The 7,222-nt window shown below is 32.9% G+C and overlaps 1 long non-coding RNA gene across 1 annotated transcript; it reads right to left on the minus strand.

The window, feature by feature from the left end:
* Window positions 1-750: 750 nt before the first annotated feature.
* Window positions 751-5,705, minus strand: LOC147832911 (uncharacterized). Its single transcript, XR_015515220.1, has 3 exons — window positions 4,876-5,705; window positions 3,537-3,600; window positions 751-3,263 (listed from the first exon to the last, which is right to left on the minus strand). It is a non-coding gene; the product is annotated as an uncharacterized LOC147832911 (long non-coding RNA).
* Between the last annotated feature and the right edge of the window lie 1,517 nt (window positions 5,706-7,222).

Here is a 7,222-nt window from a genome sequence, read left to right on the forward strand (position 1 = left end):
GTACGATGGGCTTGGCAGGACATCGTAGACAGCTTGTACCAGGAAACAGACCCGCTGGAAATCTTCCTGCAAGATGTTTGCCCAGGTGATCCTGCGCTGCAGTGTACTCTCTTACCTTGTCCATGCTCCCTGCTGTAGGAGTCCCAGTGCCCTGCTCACTCGCTCTTCCTCCAGACCTGCTCGAACCTTTTCCCAGAGTAGGTGGTGTCTTTCCTTGCCATGGACCTGGCTAATTAAGGTCTTTGGAAAATAGCTCAAGCCCACTCTACCTGTCGCCACAATACCCACCAGAGCCTTTTGTCTCAGGCGTGACTCTGCCAACTCCACTGCTTTTCCAGCATTCCACTTCCTGCCTATCCTCACCTCACTGCAGGAACTTGAGGAAAAAAAAAATAGAATAAACTTTCAGAAAACATTTAGAGGTTCACAAATAACCACTCAAACATAGTTATGGTGACTAAAGGCCCTAATATATAATAATGAAACCTTCATCTGTTGTATAATATTGTATATTACTGTATATATTGTATAGTATTGTCTCTTGTTCAGTTTTGTCTTTGTGTAAGCATGCTGTTTTGAGTGTGCTTGAGTTGTACACTCTTACATCTTCTCCACCTGTCCTCCCTTCCTTTTTTCCACCTTATTTATTCTCTGTGCATTCTCTCTGCTGTGCCAGCACATTGTCTTGTTACTTGCTCCTGTCCGCTCTTGTCCAGTTGTGTTCAAATCCTATGTTTTTTTTTTCCTTATGGGGTAGGATTGGTTTGTTTGAAAGCCTATTTTAAAGGCCCATCTTCATCCTGTGTGTTTTGAAGGTCCTTGAACCATTTGTTTGATTGCAGCCAGTGTCTTAATAATAAGACTGCCACTGCAAACAACAACCATCTAAATTTGAGAAATAAATAATTCATTTAAGAAAATCATCTGCTAGTGCAGTAAGATGATTATCCTTGAAATAGAAAAGCTTATATATGCTTTAGCAAAGAAAAGCATGTATTAAAATAAGTACAGTATTAGCCTTTATCCCAAGTAGTGTATTTAGTCAAATAATCATTAAACAACTTTATTAATTGCTGTCTTCTCTGCGTGCATATTTTAAAACTAGAGTTACTAAACACAATATTTCCTCTTTATTTAAAAAAATGATTCCGTCATAAAATAAGCATTTACACCTTAAACTAAGTTATTTCATGAATTAAATCAGGATCACACAGTCTTGTCATTGATCCCAGTTGTAAGAGCAACAAATAATAACTTAGTTGTAAGTCTTAGTTGATCATAGACTATGACATATGATATATTTAATAATAGTAGGTTTGGATCCTCAAATCTGTTGTCAGCATTACAATACAAATACTTAATGTTAGTAAATACATTAAGGAACATTATGGACTATTATTCTAAAATGTTACCCTTAACACGAGCTACTACAGATCTGATTGAAAGATAGGTAAATCTGCTGATAAAATACCTAACTTTAAGCTTTACTAAGTAAGAAAAAAAAAAATTGTCTTAAAATAATCAGCATAATCATACACAATCTGATTTTATATGTTCTATGATATATTTAATAAAAAACAGATTAATTTATTGTAACTCTTGACAAGATAAGGAGTGTTTGCAGTGACAATTTCTCCTGGTTGAGCACTGTTGACGTAATTCAAGTTTGTTCTGTATTCCTGCTGATAAAATTGTCCATATTTCAAACCCAAACACAAGTGAAAGTTGCAAAATACAGGTGCCTAAAACATTTAGAGCTTGTCCACTTTTTCACGTACAGAGGTCCAGCAGTCATCCATCAAATTGCTTTTCAGTAGACACACATGTGGTTGAATACCAGCTACTCTTTGCCTACTGACCTGATTCTCAAACATTACAGGACTTTAAAGTGCACTGACCAGATGGGATTTGAACATTGCTGACATAAGTCTGGTTTTAAGGTGAAAAAAAAGTAAAAACTAAATGTTCTCTTACTCATACACTCTAAAACAAAATTGCTGGGTTGTTGTTTTCTGACATTTTGTAAAATGTGTACAAACCAAACAATTGGGTTAATGTAAGTTTAATTAATATGTAATTGAATCAATTAACACAATGTTGAGTTTGTCCTTACTTGACCCAACACTGGGGTACAATGTCAACCCAGCATTTTTTAGAGTGTACACATTTTTTATCCAAGTGTTCTGCAAGTGAAGTTTATTATAAACTAATTTCGAGAGGATCAAGCTTATGTTTGCCCATGGCTGGTCCTGTACTAGCTATAACATTATTTACTAATCAGATAAATCCAAACCCACTATAAATAAACAGACTTTCTTATCTTAGTTATCTTGGTCTTGAAAAATCCCCCTATCCACCCCTACTCCTCCCCTTCTTTCCTAAATGAATACCCGATAGGGCGGCACAGCAGCTAAGTGGTTAGCACTGTCACCTCACAACAAGCTCTGGAGAGCTACCTGAGCTCTGACTTCTCTCTCGCCTTACGAAATGGGAGGGAGCCCCGGGCTCAAGGATCTTCTGAGATTAGGGCTTTCTTCTGGGACAGCATGCCAAACATGCTTTATAATCAATCGCCAGCTAAGTGTGAACTCTTTAATTTATATTAAAACTTGTTTCAATTTTAGAATTATATAACAATTTTTTTTGAGTTAAAGTTGTGTATTTTAGAATTTTACAGTTATTTTTGTCTTCTCTTGAGGTTACTTTTACTTTACAATTATTTTGTAAAAAATACTTTATCAGAAAAAAATTACTTTGTAAAGACAATTATACTGTAAGTACATTTGGTAATTGCTAATTTGGGAGTAAAGACCTTTAATAAAATGTGTGATGCATTTCGATGTCTGTTCAGTTTTTAATTGAGAAAATCTGCTAGATTAAGCTCAAGCTTAAAATCAAGCTGAACTTAAAAATGTAAGTTAATCTATTACATTTATTTTTATGAAGAAAGACCTTTTAACTACACTTTTTAATTAATATTTTGATTTAGATTTTATGTATTTATGTTTTCATACATTTTCATGCAAGCACTCCGCTCGCATACACGTTTCCTCATTCTGACTGATTACACACACACCACCGGAGGATTGTCAAGGACTGATTACACACATCATTTAAGCAGCACATACCCTCATTCCAGTTGCCGAGTCTTGTTTACTGTAGTGACATCACAGCGTGTTTTCCTTGTCTTGTTTTCCAGTGTTTTTTTTGACCCTCGCCTAGTTTGTCTTTTTGTCCTTGTCTGTCCTGTCTATACTATGATTCTGGACTGCCTTTATGCACCCGTGTTTGCACCCGTGTTGACCATTGCTTGCTTGACTGTCAAATGAATCTGCATGTGGATCTGAACTCAGTTGTACAATATATATATATATATATATATATATATATATATATATATATATATATATATATATATATATATATATATATATATATACATACATACATACATACATACATACATACATACACACACACACACACACACACACACACACACACACACACACACACACACACACACACACACACACACAATTTAAGTAAGAATTATTAGCCCCTTGATTATTATCCTCCTTTTAAGACACTTCTACATAGCTTAAATGGTAACACTTTATAATAACTACACACTATAAATCATTTATTAAGCATTAGCAAATAGTGAATTCATTATCTGTCAAGCATTAACTCTACATTAATAAGCGTTAGTAAGCAGTTTATAACTGCAGCTACAAATGCTCTATTCTTGACTTATAAGCACCTGTATAATGTGTTTAATGATTGTATTTTCATACTTAGTTAATGATTTATTTTTCATTACTTAATTAAGTATCACATTATTTACAAACTATTTGTATTTAAGAGTAGTTGAGGGTTTTTAGGATCATTCAGAATGAGTTAGTGAATGATTAATAAACTATTGAAATCGAAGTTTATATGTCTTATTATTCAGGCATATAGTAATGGTTACTATATATGTTAATTAATGTTTTATTAACTCAACATTATGCAGTTTTTTTACCTAATCTAAAGTGAGGACTATTCATGCTTTATAAATCTCTTATAAATGACAAATAAAGACTCAGTTAAATTCTAAACAGGAAGAATGACATTATTCATTCCTATTCATTTAAAGATACACAAAAGAAGCTGTACTTCAAATAAAAAATAAATCTTTGCAAGCTGATCTAAAATAAAATCACTATAGAGTTTAAACATTGCATCTTATTAGATTGTTAAATTATTATATTGTTGTTGTTTTATCTAGTTGGATGTTGTATTTTGATACTCCTGTTATTTGGCAATGTTTAAACTTTACAGTAATTTTACTTTTACTTTTGTTTAAACTTTACAGTAATTTTAGAAAGATTGCACAGATTATCGTTCATTTGATTCTGAGCCTTTATTTGTCATTTATAAGTGATTTATAAAGCAGGAATAGTCCTCACTTTAGATTAGGTCACAAAACTGCATGAAGTTGAGTTAATAAAGCATTCATTAACATATTAGTTAACTATTAATATATGCTTGAATAATAAGACATAAACTTTGATTTTAATAGTTTATTAATCATTTACTAACTCATTCTGAATGATCCTAAAAACCCTCAACTACTCTTAAATACAAACGGTTTGTAAATAATTCGATACTTAATTTAGTAATGAAAAATAAATCATTAAATAAGTATGAAAAAACAATCATTAAACACATTTTACATGTGCTTATAAGTCAAGAATACAGCATTTGTAGCTGCAGTTATAAACTGCTTACTAACGTTTATCAATGTAGAGTTAATGCTTAACAAATAATTAGTTCACTATTTGCTAATGCTTAATAAATGATTTATAGTGTGTAGTTATTATAAAGTGCCACCGCATAAAGTGATATTTAAAGGCTTAACTAGGGTAAATAAGGTCAACTAGGCAGGTTAAGGTAATTCGGCAAGTTATTATATAACAATGATTTGTTCGGTAGAAAATCGTAATAAATACTGTGGAAATGTCCTTGCTCTGTTAAACATAATTTAGGAAATATATTAAAAAGAAAAACAAAATCAATTGGGGACTAAACTAATAAAATGTCAATAAAAAAAAATAGTACAACACAGTATTATGTTGTGTTTGTTTGTGTGTACACAAAATATGCAAAATATGTGCTGTTATTCCTAAATTAGATTGAAGAATCTTAGTTTATACATTTATATACCTAATGTCATCAGAAAATATGGTTGAAAGTGGATAGAAAGGAGGGATTTAAATGCCAGGTGTAAATAGGGCTGTTTTTTTCTTTTGTCTGCTTGTGATCCGATCATCCAGAACACATCTTAATTCCAGGTGTAAACACAGCCAATGATTCTGTTCTATCTGTCTCAGTCTAATGCAGCCATAATCTTCAGCAAGGCTCACAGCTCTGATCTGAATGTCTTATTGTTCTGAATGCATATTCGGCTGCCAGATTCATCCAGCTGCTCAGACACTGATGCTGCACTTTTGAATGCATATATTTATCCATACATATCCACACATTAATGTGTATGAGCACACAGACACGTTGTAAGAAAAAATGTGTGAAAGTGAAGTATAATGAAATTCTCAGACTGATAAAAGCTGAAGAAAACAAATAGAGAGCTGAAGATTGTACTATCCTGGCAGGCATGACTATCTGTTAGCTTAACTCACTCTTTCTCTCTCTCTCTCTCTCTCTCTCTCTCTCTCTCTCTCTCTCTCTCTCTCTCTCTTACACACACACACACATACAGCAAAACAGGAAATGAGCTTACCGTGTGCCGTGATTGACAGCTTCGGTTATCACTATAAACACCACAAAGAATAGTGTATCTTGAGCACTCTGTGAAATCAAAATTTGTTTTTAAGTCCATGTCTGTTAGCTATGATTTATATGGAAATTTTCTTGTAAACACTGGCAAAATCCACTTTAATCAGATACAGTATGTTTAAAAAAAACCTTATCTATAAAATAAACCAAATTATTGATGATGTATGAACTACACAGACTCTGTTCAGTCAGATGCTCTCTAGAATAAGAATGAACTAATGAACTAAGAGACTAAACGACTTGAATGGATGCGACAGGCAAATAAGACATTACAATTTAATGCAGTGTTGGTGGTCCTGCAGGAACGTGGTTGAGAAACACTCCTCCACGTTAAGCAAATCATGCCAAAATCAAGAGGGGAACATCTGAATGGTGCTGTAGTGAGATTGTAAATACTCTGAAATGGAATCTCTTGCTATGGCTAAAGGGGTCATTCTTTTGGGCTTGGACTTGGATGTGGACGCCTTGCTGTCAAAGAGTTTAGGTCACTTCATTTGTTTTTCAGATAATTAAGGTATATAAAATTAGCAAATTTTGTTTTTCTCTACTAAAAAATATGTTCAAGAAAAATCCACGACCTACTAATTCTGAGGTGTATATCCAACTGGATACTTTTCTATCCAATGCTGCTTTGGGTAAGAAGGCAGTGCAGCGATGCAATTAACCATATGGACAGAACATTTATCTTTAATTTCAAGAGGTTCCTTTTACAGCACAGATAGTGTAATACTTTATAATCATCATATAGGCAGTTAAATAGAACTAAGCATTAATTTACTTGTTCAACCATAAAATGGAAATGAAAGAAATGTTTAAATTTGAGCACTGAGATGAAGCAGCCAAGCACTTACAACTGTCGTCATAAATATTCAAATTAATGTTCCTAATTTAAAAACATTGCATAGCGTTACAAACCCCAATTTTTAAGGCTCGTCTAGGTAAGGGGTTAGCAAACATAAAAGGACATGCAATTTAGAAAAGTACAATTCTAAAAAAGTACATTTTTATTTAGAGACCAGGAAATAAGTGTCCTATCAAAATAATGTGGCAACAAAAATAAAGAGAATTAATTCAACAATATTACTCAATCAAAATGATCACTTACAAAAACAAACATAAATAAAACATAGATGAACCGTAGATCAACAAAGAATTGACAATATGATTTGATGCAGTCGTTCTTGTGTGATCAACTTTGAATTGTATCTCAATCAGGCAGTGTGGATCATTTATATTAAACATCTGGGCTGGCTTATAAAAATCCTCCCATATAAAAATCTTTTATATGGTCATATATAAACATATACAGTGAATAAAATAAGTAAAATAAGAAAACATTTTTCTCAAAAAAAAACATGTTTCTAAAGGTACCGTTGTCTTGAAA

The sequence above is a fragment of the Danio rerio genome, chromosome 18 (assembly GCF_052040795.2).
Source record: "Danio rerio strain M-AB ecotype USA chromosome 18, GRCz13ab, whole genome shotgun sequence".
Lineage (NCBI taxonomy): Eukaryota > Metazoa > Chordata > Actinopteri > Cypriniformes > Danionidae > Danio > Danio rerio.